This window comes from Paramisgurnus dabryanus, chromosome 19 (genome assembly GCF_030506205.2).
Source record: "Paramisgurnus dabryanus chromosome 19, PD_genome_1.1, whole genome shotgun sequence".
NCBI lineage: Eukaryota > Metazoa > Chordata > Actinopteri > Cypriniformes > Cobitidae > Paramisgurnus > Paramisgurnus dabryanus.
Window position 1 is genome coordinate 21,400,896 of NC_133355.1, and position 17,126 is coordinate 21,418,021.

The 17,126-nt window shown below is 35.6% G+C and overlaps 2 long non-coding RNA genes across 3 annotated transcripts; one reads left to right on the forward strand and one right to left on the reverse strand.

Annotated features, from left to right (window-relative positions):
* Window positions 1-744: 744 nt before the first annotated feature.
* Window positions 745-3,051, forward strand: LOC135782432 (uncharacterized). The gene is made up of 3 exons (XR_010545412.2): window positions 745-2,559; window positions 2,649-2,714; window positions 2,790-3,051. It is a non-coding gene; the product is annotated as an uncharacterized lncRNA (long non-coding RNA).
* Window positions 3,052-10,716: 7,665 nt separating this feature from the next.
* LOC135772782 (uncharacterized) lies at window positions 10,717-13,019 on the reverse strand. 2 transcript variants are annotated; one of them, XR_010543274.2, is made up of 4 exons: window positions 11,433-13,019; window positions 11,203-11,350; window positions 11,048-11,113; window positions 10,717-10,972 (listed from the first exon to the last, which is right to left on the reverse strand). It is a non-coding gene; the product is annotated as an uncharacterized lncRNA (long non-coding RNA). The 2 variants fall into 2 exon arrangements; XR_010543273.2 differs by having other exon boundaries at window positions 11,203-13,019.
* Between the last annotated feature and the right edge of the window lie 4,107 nt (window positions 13,020-17,126).

Below are 17,126 nucleotides of genomic sequence, written 5' to 3' on the forward strand. Positions count from 1 at the left end.
TTGGGTTTAGGGTTAGCTTTGGGGGTAGGATAAGAATAAAAACAGAACTCAACCAGCAAGATTTCACAAGATTTTGGTCATTGCTGTATCCCTTCTAGCCACAAGCAACAAAATGTTACTTAACAAAATTTGTTTCTAGGTCACAATATATTATGAAAATACAACCTAGCAACTAAGTGAACTCAGAAAAAAATATGCACTTAACTATGAATATTTTAAAGTTTGCTCTCAAAAATAACATTGATTAACTCATAAAAAACTATTTAGCGATTAATAGATACTTGGAACTTTCGGCATGGCATTTATGTCATCTTTTTGTAAGGATATAAATATTTAGTTAAATGTGCCTGTTAGTCACTTCGTTTTCAATTCATTTGAAATTTATGTGTATTATTATATGAATGTCATTTCATATTTTCAGTTTGTGTGGTTGAATAGATGAGTACCCTGACAGCACACACGTACATCGACCCTAACCTCTCCATCCCATCCTTTCCTATAATATCTTAAAAGCAAGCTACTGGCCAGGCACAGGCAGTCACATCTCTTTCACTTTTACTTTCATCGGCCAGAGATGATTTTCGATGAAATGTTGACGTCTTGGCAACATATTCCCAATTATTTCTAAAGGCTGTGAAATTACAAGCAGCTTTGGCAAACTACAAGTTTAAATTTTACATGTATGCATTTGGGAGACACTTCCATCCATTCAAAGTATACATCATAACATTGCACGGCAGTAGTTGTAACGGGCCGGCATTCGTCAAACTTTTATGACCCCCTCCCCCACCCGGTGACAGTTGCTGTCTGACAGGTCGTTTTTATGACCCTTTGACAGGGGGGCGGGACCATCAATCAAAATCTGTACAAGTTGTCAACTTTAGACAGAAAGTATTTAATGGTTTTATTGCCGGTCATTTAGAGTGATTGTTTTTCCTGAGTGTGTTTTATGTCAAGCGTATGGTGTCATGTTTAATGACGGCTCGTGTTTCGACATTTACTGTTTATTGACATTTGATGTCAGACCTCAACCATCCTCCCACCTTTGCTCGCCCCGTGCGCTTCTCAATACTGACTTTCACACCGCGGGTGTGTTGTTGAATCTAAAGTTTTGCAACAGCATAAGTTTATTTAAAGGCAATCACTAATCATATATATATATATATATTAGATGTACCAGGCTACGCTTAAAGCCGATGTTTTCTATCGAGCTATAGTTTCTGATCAGACACAAAGTCTGAACTAAATAAAATTTTAAACGGTTCACGAAGTCCGGGAATCTTTTCATGACCTGGTCTACAGTTTCACGCGTATTAAAGATCCGGCGGTGTCTGACAAAGCGTCGGGTGATTGTTCATATCTGTCATTTAAAATAAAGTTAATAAATGTAATTCTGTCCACTATGGCAAAATAGGAATTTATTTTAGATTTAGGGGAATCTTTAACCATGTCTCTGATTAAAACTTTTGATTGTAACATCACAAGTTATTTAATTAAATATTCTGTATACGGGTATAGTTTAAGCAATGACCTGAGCCATTACCTTCGGAGCCGTCAATACTACATTCTTTAGACGATAGTCTAAACTAAATAAATTTTTAAACGGTTCAGGAATTCCGTGAATCTTTTCATAACCTGCACTATAGTTTCACGTGTATTAAAGATCCGGCGGTGCCTGACAAAGCGCCGGGTGAGTGTTCATATCTGCCATTTTAAAATAATGTTAATAAATGTAATTCTGTCCACTATGGCAAAATAGGATTTTATTTTAGATTTAGGGGAGTCTTTAACCAAGTCTCTGACTAAGACATGTGTATACGTGCACAGATGGTGACAGAGAAACTTACATATGACGTTAATAAACTTTTAAATGTTTTTAAGACGTATTCACCCCATTTTGGGGTTTTATTTTTAATTAAAGGCTTCTTAAAACATGTGTGAATATGTGTATATTATACAAAGAGTCTTATATTGTCTGCTCTGACAAAAATAAAGTATTTTTTAGGTTTAGGGGAATTGACTGCGTGTGTCTTATAAATACAACTTGATAATACGTTTGTTTTGTAAAGAGACTTCTTTAAAGTCACGCAAGAATAAAATATTTTAGTTGTAACTGGTTAAACTTAAAGCCGATATTTTCTATCGAACTAGTCTATTTTCTGTTCAGACACAAAGTTTTCTGATGCTGATATTATGTCAGTGTGTGTTTGTGTGGGGGTCGTGTGATGTAATCTTTGAAAGTTTATGACCGAACCTTTTATTGGGGAGCGACAAGAGATCTCCCGGAATCAGTTTGGATGGAGCAGAGCTGTTATACTCAAGTCTATTGGTATGTATGTGTTTCGCTGTGTTCGTTCCAGTATTTTGTATGATTTATTTAAAAACTAAAAATTCGATCTCTGGTATTGCAGCGAAATTGTCTAAACTGGTATTAACTATTCCTGGTAAATCGCGGAGAAGAGTGGCCTGAACAAAAAAGTCAGACCGAGACTAGAACCTCCCGCAGCGTAACACGGAAATCTTGGAACAAAAGAGACGCCGACTGGCTCGTGTTGTCCGGTGTGTTTTTATTTAATCCTGTTACAATAGATTTAAACAAACTGGTTTGGTTTAATATTTTCTAATAACATGTGTTATCTGTTTTAAAGGTTTGGATATCAGAGGCAAAGCGAACGTTGTGTGTACTATTGCAAAATATATAGCGGATCTCCACGGTACGTTTATCTTGCATAAGAAAATTGTTTTATTTAGATATTTGTCCTAATAACTTTGTTTTTATCTGTTTACAGGTTAGGATACAGACCACAACGCTTTGGACGTATCTTTAAAAAAGATTAAAATCAGAGACTTTTTGGATTTGTCTGGGGACATTTTAAACATTTTGTGGCAAATTGGATTTAAAACATTTCGGATACTGGATACCTAGTTTGATTTGTCCACAGAGCTTGTTTAAGACGTTTTCACCGCATTTTAGGGTTTATTTTTAATCAAAGGCTTCTTAAAACATGTGTGAAAATGTGTATATTATACAATGAGTCTTATATTGTCTGCTCTGACATAAATAAATTTTTATATTAGATTTTAGATCATTTGACTGTGTGTGTTTTATGTCAAGCGTATGCTGTTATGTTTAATGACGGCTCGTGTGACAGCTTGTGTTTAGGCATTTGATGTCAGATATCACCCTTCCTCCCTCCTTTCGCACAAGACCTGCATTCTTTCACAGGGGTGCGTGTTGTAAAGCGATTAAAGATTTCTAAAACTCAATGTTGGTAAAACAATCCCCCATTACGGTGTCAAAAAAGTAAAATGTTTATTTTAGATTTAGACAAATCATGAACAATGCTACGATTAAAACATTTGTTTGTAACATCACAAGTTATTTAATGAAATATTCCGTATACGTGTATAGTTTAAGCAATGATCTGAGCCATAACCTTCGGAGCCGGCAATACTATAATCTTTAGACGAAAGTCTAAACTAAATAAAATTTTAAACGATTCATGAGTTCCGTGAATCTTTTCATGACCTGCTCTATAGATTCACACGTATTAAAGATCCGACGGTGCCTGACAAAGCGCCGGGTGAGTGTTCATATATGCCGTTTTAAAATAACCTTAATAAATGTAATTCTGTCCACTATGACAAAATAGGATTTTATTTTAGATTTAGGGGAGTCTTTAACCAAGTCTCTGACTAAGACATGTGTATACGTGCACAGATGGTGACAGAGAAACTTACATATGACGTTAATAAACTTTTAAATGTTTTTAAGACGTATTCACCCCATTTTGGGGTTTTATTTTTAATTAAAGGCTTCTTAAAACATGTGTTAATATGTGTATATTATACAAAGAGTCTTATAGTGTCTGCTCTGACAAAAATAAATTATTATTTTAGATTTTAGGACAAATGACTGCGTCTATCTTATAAATACAACTTGATATATACGTTTGTTTTGTCAATAGACTTCTTTAAAGTCACGCAAGAATAAAATATTTTAGTTGTAACTGGTTAAACTTAAATGTACTATTATCTATTTAACTATAAGCTATATTTTCTGAGCAGATATTTTTCTGTTTCTGATGCTGGTCTTATAACAGTGTGTGGGAGATGATGGCTGTTCACAGCAGGTGGCGGGTTGTAAACTAGGGTCTTTTTAAAACTGTAGTGGTAAAAAATGTAATAGCACATTGACAAAAATAAAACATTTGGTTGTAACAAATTATTTAATGAAATATTCAGTATGTGTATAGCGATGAACGGTGTCAAAATCACCGGGGTCCCAACAATACTATAGTCTTTAGACTAAAGGGTATTTATTTTAATATAAATAAAATCTTAATCTTTTCGTGCACAATATTCTGATCACGCCATTAGATTGTGTACCAGCGTTTACAATAGAGAACATACGCGGATGAGTGTTCATATACACCGTTAAGAAACTTTTTTTAAACGATTAAAGACATTTTCAAATCATCTTATGGGGTTTGTTTTAAATTAATGACATCTTAAAACCAACAGGGAATATGTGTTTATTACACAATAAAATGTAATTCGGGCCGCTCTGACAAAATAAGGGTTTAATTTTAGATTTAGTGAATTCTTTAATCAAGGCTCTGATTAAAACACATGAATGCGCGAACCACAGTTGCCAGAGAACGTACGCTGAGGCGCTCTTATGGCGTTAAGAACCTTTTTATTGTTTAAGACATTTTGACCCCATTTCCTGGTTTTGTGTCCGCTGTGGATCCCAACCTCTATGTGTTTATTATACAACAAATGCAATTCTGTCAGCATTTCTAATTTAGAACGCCTTTGGTTTAAACATGAGGGTTTTAAAATGAAACGTCCATGTGACTTTTATGACAAAAGCTATTCGATCTTAATTTTTTGTTTTAACATCCATAAGTTTTATACACAGTCCATAATTAAACAACTAGGTGTGTATGAGTAAGATTATATCTAATGTCACACGAGCAGCACCAAATCACGCATGTGTCTGTGTGTGTGTGTGTGCAACCAGGCTGTTTATGTGTGGGCGTGTTTATGAGCCTGTGTCTTTGCAAGGTGTGTGTGCGTGTGTGTGTGTGTGTGTGTGTGTGTGTGTGTGTGTGTGTACCTGGTAATTATCACGTTGTGGGGACCAATTGTCCCCACAAAGATAGGAATACCAGTGTTTTTGTGACCTTGTGGGGACATTTTGATGTCCCCATGAGGAAACAAGCTTATAAATCTAACAAGATGATGTTTATTGAAAATCTAAGGTACAAGAAAGGTTTTCGTGATGGTTGGGGTTAGGGAATGGGGCAGGTAAGGGAAATAGAACATACAGTTTGTATGGTATAAAATGCATTACGTCTATGGAATGTCCCCACAAAACATGGAAACCAGAGTGTGTGTGTGTGTGTGTGTGTGTGTGTGTGTGTGTTTGCATGGGGGTCTATGATGTCTCTGTTTGTTACTAAAGTTTTGATATTAAGTCTGTGTCCTCATTGACAATAAGTAAGGGTTTTTAGATGTAGGCTTTATTACACAGATACTGATTAAATCATGTTATGCATTATTTGCGATTTAAAGAAACTTAAAAGGTTTAAGACATTTTATCTCACATTGTGGTGTTGTTTTTTAATTAATGTAACCTTAAAACCCTCTGTTATCCATTTAGGGAACAATAAAATGTTAGCAAATATTATTTATCAAAGTTGACGATGTTATAAGCCAGGATGTCACTAACGTGACAACAAACATTTATTTAAAGACAAAACATTTTAACAAAATTGCCATGGCTTACAGAGACACACTAGACTTAATAATAAAAATAAAAATATACTATTCGAACATCCTAACCTGGTATTAGGTTAGATTAGGTTTTAAGGTCAATCAGCGTCTTTAGCTTTACAACTTACAGCACAAAACCCCCAATGACAGGATTTTTATGAAGTGGAGCAGACCCTTGGTATGCCTGTGGGGTTAGGTACAACTAAGGTCAACATCTATCAGTGCATAATAAGCAAACATGAAATTATATTTTAACTATGGTTTGTTAATGATGTTGCTAGGTTCGCGTATTTTTTCTGAAACAAACTTTTCTTTTCAAACTTAGTTAGGATACACACGTTTGTCGCATCAAACACCTGATCAAAGTTTTTCTTCGCTAGCGACAACTAATGTCTGAGATTTTGTAAATTCATCAGATGTTTCTTACTTGTGTATTTTCTTAAACAAACTTTTTCTTTTCAATCTTAGACAGTCTTCATACGTTTGTCTTTCGATAAGTTGTTCATAGTTTTTCTTCGCTAGTGTCAACTCATGTATGAGATTTGTAAATTTCATCATATGTTCTTACATGTGTATTTTCTGAAACAAATTTATGCTTTTCAAACTCAGGTAGTCATCATACTTTTGTCTCTACATACATTTGTTCAAAGTTTCTTGTAGCTAGTGTCAACTGATGTCTGAGATTTTGTAAATTCAACAGATGGTCTTACGTGTGTATTTCTTAAACAAACATGTTGCTGTTCAAACTTAGGCAGTGTTCATACGTTTGTCTTTTCATAAGTTGTTCATAGTTTTTATTTGTTAGCGTCAACTAATGACAGAGATTTTGTAAACTCATCAGATTCAAACAAAACTCATTCATTTCTGTAGTTTATGTAACACCTTGTCAAACTCTTAAAGGTAGTACTATCTGTTTAAAACAACAATGCAAAGTATTTTAGATTTACTTGATAAATCTTTTACATCAAAACAAACTAGGATAGCAATATGTTTGAATCTGTAACAGGTGATACCACCAATAGCGTGATGTACATAACAAAGTCTGTAAAATAATAAAGATTGATTAGGTTTTTATTTAGTAAACCTTTTAACACAAAGTGTAGAGTCTTTTGTATGTAACAACAAAGATGCGATGAAACAACGCAAAACAAGAGAGGATGCGTTTGTTAAAACACATATAAATTAAGATGCATACATCTACAAATGGGGCAATGTTTGAAATAGTTTGGCCGTATAGCCTCTAAATTCGGGACCAATAGATTAAAGACATTGCCCCATTTGTAGATGTATGCATCTTAATTTATATGTGTTTTAACAAACGCATCCTCTCTTGTTTTGCGTTGTTTCATCGCATCTTTGTTGTTACATACAAAAGACTCTACACTTTGTGTTAAAAGGTTTACTAAATAAAAACCTAATCAATCTTTATTATTTTACAGACTTTGTTATGTACATCACGCTATTGGCGGTATCACCTGTTACAGATTCAAACATATTGCTATCCTAGTTTGTTTTGATGTAAAAGATTTATCAAGTAAATCTAAAATACTTTGCATTGTTGTTTTAAACAGATAGTACTACCTTTAAGAGTTTGACAAGGTGTTACATAAACTACAGAAATGAATGAGTTTTGTTTGAATCTGATGAGTTTACAAAATCTCTGTCATTAGTTGACGCTAACAAATAAAAACTATGAACAACTTATGAAAAGACAAACGTATGAACACTGCCTAAGTTTGAACAGCAACATGTTTGTTTAAGAAATACACACGTAAGACCATCTGTTGAATTTACAAAATCTCAGACATCAGTTGACACTAGCTACAAGAAACTTTGAACAAATGTATGTAGAGACAAAAGTATGATGACTACCTGAGTTTGAAAAGCATAAATTTGTTTCAGAAAATACACATGTAAGAACATATGATGAAATTTACAAATCTCATACATGAGTTGACACTAGCGAAGAAAAACTATGAACAACTTATCGAAAGACAAACGTATGAAGACTGTCTAAGATTGAAAAGAAAAAGTTTGTTTAAGAAAATACACAAGTAAGAAACATCTGATGAATTTACAAAATCTCAGACATTAGTTGTCGCTAGCGAAGAAAAACTTTGATCAGGTGTTTGAGGCGACAAACGTGTGTATCCTAACTAAGTTTGAAAAGAAAAGTTTGTTTCAGAAAAAATACGCGAACCTAGCAACATCATTAACAAACCATAGTTAAAATATAATTTCATGTTTGCTTATTATGCACTGATAGATGTTGACCTTAGTTGTACCTAACCCCACAGGCATACCAAGGGTCTGCTCCACTTCATAAAAATCCTGTCATTGGGGGTTTTGTGCTGTAAGTTGTAAAGCTAAAGACGCTGATTGACCTTAAAACCTAATCTAACCTAATACCAGGTTAGGATGTTCGAATAGTATATTTTTATTTTTATTATTAAGTCTAGTGTGTCTCTGTAAGCCATGGCAATTTTGTTAAAATGTTTTGTCTTTAAATAAATGTTTGTTGTCACGTTAGTGACATCCTGGCTTATAACATCGTCAACTTTGATAAATAATATTTGCTAACATTTTATTGTTCCCTAAATGGATAACAGAGGGTTTTAAGGTTACATTAATTAAAAAACAACACCACAATGTGAGATAAAATGTCTTAAACCTTTTAAGTTTCTTTAAATCGCAAATAATGCATAACATGATTTAATCAGTATCTGTGTAATAAAGCCTACATCTAAAAACCCTTACTTATTGTCAATGAGGACACAGACTTAATATCAAAACTTTAGTAACAAACAGAGACATCATAGACCCCCATGCAACACACACACACACACACACACACACACACACACACACACACACACACACACACACACACACACACACACGCACACACACCTTGCAAAGACACAGGCTCATAAACACGCCCACACATAAACAGCCTGGTTGCACACACACACACACAGACACATGCGTGATTTGGTGCTGCTCGTGTGACATTAGATATAATCTTACTCATACACACCTAGTTGTTTAATTATGGACTGTGTATAAAACTTATGGATGTTAAAACAAAAAATTAAGATCGAATAGCTTTTGTCATAAAAGTCACATGGACGTTTCATTTTAAAACCCTCATGTTTAAACCAAAGGCGTTCTAAATTAGAAATGCTGACAGAATTGCATTTGTTGTATAATAAACACATAGAGGTTGGGATCCACAGCGGACACAAAACCAGGAAATGGGGTCAAAATGTCTTAAACAATAAAAAGGTTCTTAACGCCATAAGAGCGCCTCAGCGTACGTTCTCTGGCAACTGTGGTTCGCGCATTCATGTGTTTTAATCAGAGCCTTGATTAAAGAATTCACTAAATCTAAAATTAAACCCTTATTTTGTCAGAGCGGCCCGAATTACATTTTATTGTGTAATAAACACATATTCCCTGTTGGTTTTAAGATGTCATTAATTTAAAACAAACCCCATAAGATGATTTGAAAATGTCTTTAATCGTTTAAAAAAAGTTTCTTAACGGTGTATATGAACACTCATCCGCGTATGTTCTCTATTGTAAACGCTGGTACACAATCTAATGGCGTGATCAGAATATTGTGCACGAAAAGATTAAGATTTTATTTATATTAAAATAAATACCCTTTAGTCTAAAGACTATAGTATTGTTGGGACCCCGGTGATTTTGACACCGTTCATCGCTATACACATACTGAATATTTCATTAAATAATTTGTTACAACCAAATGTTTTATTTTTGTCAATGTGCTATTACATTTTTTACCACTACAGTTTTAAAAAGACCCTAGTTTACAACCCGCCACCTGCTGTGAACAGCCATCATCTCCCACACACTGTTATAAGACCAGCATCAGAAACAGAAAAATATCTGCTCAGAAAATATAGCTTATAGTTAAATAGATAATAGTACATTTAAGTTTAACCAGTTACAACTAAAATATTTTATTCTTGCGTGACTTTAAAGAAGTCTATTGACAAAACAAACGTATATATCAAGTTGTATTTATAAGATAGACGCAGTCATTTGTCCTAAAATCTAAAATAATAATTTATTTTTGTCAGAGCAGACACTATAAGACTCTTTGTATAATATACACATATTAACACATGTTTTAAGAAGCCTTTAATTAAAAATAAAACCCCAAAATGGGGTGAATACGTCTTAAAAACATTTAAAAGTTTATTAACGTCATATGTAAGTTTCTCTGTCACCATCTGTGCACGTATACACATGTCTTAGTCAGAGACTTGGTTAAAGACTCCCCTAAATCTAAAATAAAATCCTATTTTGTCATAGTGGACAGAATTACATTTATTAAGGTTATTTTAAAACGGCATATATGAACACTCACCCGGCGCTTTGTCAGGCACCGTCGGATCTTTAATACGTGTGAATCTATAGAGCAGGTCATGAAAAGATTCACGGAACTCATGAATCGTTTAAAATTTTATTTAGTTTAGACTTTCGTCTAAAGATTATAGTATTGCCGGCTCCGAAGGTTATGGCTCAGATCATTGCTTAAACTATACACGTATACGGAATATTTCATTAAATAACTTGTGATGTTACAAACAAATGTTTTAATCGTAGCATTGTTCATGATTTGTCTAAATCTAAAATAAACATTTTACTTTTTTGACACCGTAATGGGGGATTGTTTTACCAACATTGAGTTTTAGAAATCTTTAATCGCTTTACAACACGCACCCCTGTGAAAGAATGCAGGTCTTGTGCGAAAGGAGGGAGGAAGGGTGATATCTGACATCAAATGCCTAAACACAAGCTGTCACACGAGCCGTCATTAAACATAACAGCATACGCTTGACATAAAACACACACAGTCAAATGATCTAAAATCTAATATAAAAATTTATTTATGTCAGAGCAGACAATATAAGACTCATTGTATAATATACACATTTTCACACATGTTTTAAGAAGCCTTTGATTAAAAATAAACCCTAAAATGCGGTGAAAACGTCTTAAACAAGCTCTGTGGACAAATCAAACTAGGTATCCAGTATCCGAAATGTTTTAAATCCAATTTGCCACAAAATGTTTAAAATGTCCCCAGACAAATCCAAAAAGTCTCTGATTTTAATCTTTTTTAAAGATACGTCCAAAGCGTTGTGGTCTGTATCCTAACCTGTAAACAGATAAAAACAAAGTTATTAGGACAAATATCTAAATAAAACAATTTTCTTATGCAAGATAAACGTACCGTGGAGATCCGCTATATATTTTGCAATAGTACACACAACGTTCGCTTTGCCTCTGATATCCAAACCTTTAAAACAGATAACACATGTTATTAGAAAATATTAAACCAAACCAGTTTGTTTAAATCTATTGTAACAGGATTAAATAAAAACACACCGGACAACACGAGCCAGTCGGCGTCTCTTTTGTTCCAAGATTTCCGTGTTACGCTGCGGGAGGTTCTAGTCTCGGTCTGACTTTTTTGTTCAGGCCACTCTTCTCCGCGATTTACCAGGAATAGTTAATACCAGTTTAGACAATTTCGCTGCAATACCAGAGATCGAATTTTTAGTTTTTAAATAAATCATACAAAATACTGGAACGAACACAGCGAAACACATACATACCAATAGACTTGAGTATAACAGCTCTGCTCCATCCAAACTGATTCCGGGAGATCTCTTGTCGCTCCCCAATAAAAGGTTCGGTCATAAACTTTCAAAGATTACATCACACGACCCCCACACAAACACACACTGACATAATATCAGCATCAGAAAACTTTGTGTCTGAACAGAAAATAGACTAGTTCGATAGAAAATATCGGCTTTAAGTTTAACCAGTTACAACTAAAATATTTTATTCTTGCGTGACTTTAAAGAAGTCTCTTTACAAAACAAACGTATTATCAAGTTGTATTTATAAGACACACGCAGTCAATTCCCCTAAACCTAAAAAATACTTTATTTTTGTCAGAGCAGACAATATAAGACTCTTTGTATAATATACACATATTCACACATGTTTTAAGAAGCCTTTAATTAAAAATAAAACCCCAAAATGGGGTGAATACGTCTTAAAAACATTTAAAAGTTTATTAACGTCATATGTAAGTTTCTCTGTCACCATCTGTGCACGTATACACATGTCTTAGTCAGAGACTTGGTTAAAGACTCCCCTAAATCTAAAATAAAATCCTATTTTGCCATAGTGGACAGAATTACATTTATTAACATTATTTTAAAATGGCAGATATGAACACTCACCCGGCGCTTTGTCAGGCACCGCCGGATCTTTAATACACGTGAAACTATAGTGCAGGTTATGAAAAGATTCACGGAATTCCTGAACCGTTTAAAAATTTATTTAGTTTAGACTATCGTCTAAAGAATGTAGTATTGACGGCTCCGAAGGTAATGGCTCAGGTCATTGCTTAAACTATACCCGTATACAGAATATTTAATTAAATAACTTGTGATGTTACAATCAAAAGTTTTAATCAGAGACATGGTTAAAGATTCCCCTAAATCTAAAATAAATTCCTATTTTGCCATAGTGGACAGAATTACATTTATTAACTTTATTTTAAATGACAGATATGAACAATCACCCGACGCTTTGTCAGACACCGCCGGATCTTTAATACGCGTGAAACTGTAGACCAGGTCATGAAAAGATTCCCGGACTTCGTGAACCGTTTAAAATTTTATTTAGTTCAGACTTTGTGTCTGATCAGAAACTATAGCTCGATAGAAAACATCGGCTTTAAGCGTAGCCTGGTACATCTAATATATATATATATATATGATTAGTGATTGCCTTTAAATAAACTTATGCTGTTGCAAAACTTTAGATTCAACAACACACCCGCGGTGTGAAAGTCAGTATTGAGAAGCGCACGGGGCGAGCAAAGGTGGGAGGATGGTTGAGGTCTGACATCAAATGTCAATAAACAGTAAATGTCGAAACACGAGCCGTCATTAAACATGACACCATACGCTTGACATAAAACACACTCAGGAAAAACAATCACTCTAAATGACCGGCAATAAAACCATTAAATACTTTCTGTCTAAAGTTGACAACTTGTACAGATTTTGATTGATGGTCCCGCCCCCCTGTCAAAGGGTCATAAAAACGACCTGTCAGACAGCAACTGTCACCGGGTGGGGGAGGGGGTCATAAAAGTTTGACGAATGCCGGCCCGTTACAACTACTCACGGCTAATGCAGTGCACTACCAAGTGAGCCACAGGAACTACTTTCAAAGTAACTTCCCCATCACTGACAGTTTTACTCAAACAACTTGACTAAAACTGTAGTGTAAACTAATGAGATCTTTAAAAGCAGTAAAAACATCCTTCTCGTGGCTCAGGGAGACGCTCAGCACGGCCTCCTCCGAACAGACTGAACAGATGACAGTTATTCCTCACAGCATTCTTGCTCATACCACAAAATCGAGCCAGATGTCTCCAGGCTGAGAAGCAGGTGGGCCAGGGCTGCTGCGCCACCCCGTGCTGGCACTGCTTCAAACCTGCTGGGTATAACCTTTAATTTGCATGCTTTTTCCTGGCATGTGGGCAAGGGGTGCCATCTGCCCGGGCCACGAGAGGACCCCGCCGCGTGTGTGTGTCAGTGTGTTTATGCAGGGGGCTGGAAGCATGAGCGTTGGTGCGGCCCGGGCCGTAGCACAAAGCCATACTGGTGGCCTGTCACTTCTGGCCAGCAGAACCCTCCTCCTGGGCCCATATGGTCGGTCCATGCAAAAAAACATAACGCACACACAGGGACACACAAGTATATGTGGAAATGATACACATGCCTGTGCTCTGAAAATAGACATACATTGAAGCTCAGATTAACACAATCACATACAGTCTTGACCTCGCAACAAGGGAAAGCCCTGCCTGTGCAGCTACAGACGGACAGAGAGAGAGAAAGAGAGACCTGACGTTGTTTAAAATGTCATGCTAAAAGTATTTATAATAGATTTTACTTTAAAATAGATGTATAGTTTCTGCTTTTTTAGAGCTTTAACAACTCTTATCTTGTAACATGGAGTTGGTAGTCTTTGATTTGATTCTGTCATCGTTGTCTTATCGTATAGATGATCTAAAGTGGCTTATAGTAAAATAAGGGCTGTTGTCATTGTCAGTCCATTAGCATGTTATGATATGTGATGAAATGCAGATTTAATGAGTGTAAACAGTACTGTTTTGGAGGCATGTTGTTTTGTACTGAAACATGCTGCCGAGTGAGTGGTGTTTGGGCAGAGTGCCACCGCTCCAGGTGGATCGCAGCTAATAGGTAAGATGATTTCATAACAAACCCTCCTTAATTCCTGCCTCCAAATATACATTTCACTCATTCAAATTGAGTTGTGATCTTGAAATCTTTTATTTCAAAATATGTGTTTGGCGCATCATGTAAACTTATGTGCATCATGTGTGATGTCAAAATACGAGCCTGCTGCAGACGCGTCTATAGGGTTTATAACAAAAGAGATGCTCGCGTTTGCCAGATACTCACATAATCTCACGTGTAATCAGAGTTTTTGTGTCTTGCGAGTATTTTGTGAATGTGAGCGTCTCTTTTATCATAAATCCAGGCCTCGTATTTTGACAAAAGGCATGATGCACAGGATTCAAATGACGCAACAACACATATTTTTGAAATGACGAGCAACACACATGACACTTCGAACACATATTTTGAATTTGCTCCCCCCTCAGAAAAAGTCACCGGCCGCCACTGCTAAAATGGTTGGGTGGTTTTAATTGGACACCCAACCTGGTTTTAGCTGCACACACATAGTTGATGGATAACATAGGCGAGGGTTTATTTGAAGAGTTTGGTTATAAAATGCAATAAATCAATTTTTTACTAATTTGGGTAAAAATGTGTATTCTATCCAAGAAAGTGACAAGATTAAAAACACTATTTTCTGTTACAAACTTTCACATAGCATCTTTAGGTTAGAATAACATTAAACATTCAAATATCCATAATTTGATTTTCAATAATTTATTATAAAAACGGATTAGTTTTTTTCTGCAAAATGCAATAAATCCATGCCAGTTTTTTTTTAAATGCTATAAATATATTGAATCAATATATAAATGTGCATTCATCTTTGCCATGTTATGTAAGGGATAATGTAGAGGCAGCCGGTAGTTATCGGGAAATAAGCCCCGACAGTGTGATCAGGACCCGACGCGAAGCGGAGGGTCTTGTATCACACTGAAGGGGCTTATTTCCCGATAACTACCGGCTGCCTCTACATTATCCCGCTTATTACACGGCTACTTGCCACATAAGAAAAAAAACTGGACATGAATATGAATTTGAAACATTTTATAGGCATATTTGTTTTAAATTAACATTTTTATCCTTCCGCGAAACTTTGCACAGATGCATAAAATGATCGTTATACCTTATTAAGATCCTCTGCTTCATACTTGTCTGTCTCCATTTTTTCTCTTTTAGCCAGTCTTTGAGAAGTTTTAATGCCCATTCTGTATTTTTTTGTGTGTTGGCTTCGTAGCTGTCATGCTCTATTTTGTCAAGTTCAGTCTCAGTAAGCTCTCTGTGTCTTGTCGTTGTTCGTTCTTCTATCCACTGTTTAAATGTTTTGTTTTTTCCGTACATGTTAAAATTTATGTCAAAATCCATTCTTAATTGTGGTTGTCCAGTGTTTGTCACAAGATGGCGCCAAACAGTAATCTTTATTGGCGCGGAGCGATTTTAATCGTACAAGTAGTACCGGCTATGCGTTATTACTTTGGAGCGGTTATTATTTGAAAAGAACGAACCTGCAAATGTCTCAACTGACCAATCAGAATCAAGCATTCCAGAGAGCCGTGTAATAAATTCATTTAGTTGACTAGTGGTATACACTGATTAAAAAATAAACATTAATGGCATTATTCAAAACACTAACTTATTACATATTAATAACACTGTCATTGCTGAGATTATACCTGAGACATCTTGCTGAACTTTTTTTGACAGCGATCAGCTGTAAAATGTTTTGGTCCTGCTCGATTTTCATTGACTTCGAGTAACGGAAAGTTTTTCATAAGATCCCCTGAGATCAATGTTTTAGCATGACAGAAGCTTGATGCTGTCATTTGAGAATAGGCAACAGCCGGCATTTTTCCTTCACCCCAAGTGCCTCTCACATAAATTATTAGATTTGATGGCTTACATTTCTTTCCTGCCACAGAAAACCACCACAGGTTTATCAATGCTATCAAAGTATTATTTTGTTTTTGTTTGTTTGTTGATCACGAAGTACAAAGTAGATAAGAAAAAATAGGATTATGTGTATTCAACGCGCCACCATTGTTGTTTACATTGCGTGGAATGGTGCGATGTGATTTGTTGAGCAGATTAATTACATTCTGAAGAGAAGGAGGACCGGCGTTTATCGCAGTTTGAGGAAAAAACGGAGAAAAGATGACAGAATAACACATCGAATTTCGGATTTTGCGTAAATTAAAAATTTACTTTTTAATACTGACCTGATACAATACTGATCTTGATGATAACAATTTTATCGCGTTTTGGAACCAAACTCTTCATACAGTATATGTCAACATTTGCAGTATACAGGCTTTGTAATGACATGTAAATAATGCTACTTTTGTTTTTGGGTAAACTATTCCTTTAACATCTGATATAAAATATGCAAACTGCCCATTTATAAAAAGGTGCATCATATTCAACAATAAACCAGCAGGTAAAATAATCAATCGCCCAATACACCAAGGAACTCATTGTATGAGATCCCACACAATAATAACTCTGATTCTGCAATGAAACAAGAAAATTGCGCTACTTTTGCAGACAGCAGTATCAAGTTAAAATCCTCCTCGGAGACCACGAGAGTGAAAAGGAGAGAGAGAGAAAAGAAGAGCGCAGACAGGGACCTGCTGTGCGATGCATCACAGCGTCTCATCATTGGGCTAATTATGATGAGTATTCTCCCTGCAGGCGCAGGGCTGTGGAAATGTACAGGCTTTGTTCTCCCACATCCTGATGGAGCTGATGGGGCATGGCACGGCGTAGATGAGCAACCCCCCGAATGTGTGCCGCCACCAGACTCCCCTCATGCAGGGAGAGACGTTATCATGCGTGCACGCACACGTACACACGCATTAACACTCAGCAGAATATTGCACACGATAAAATGCATCCAACAGACAACAGAAATGTGTCAAACTAAAAACAACAAAGCAAGAGACGAAGATACAAATAATAATAACTAATCAATTTGAACAGCAGAGCTATACATTCAATACAAACAAACATGCTGAGACT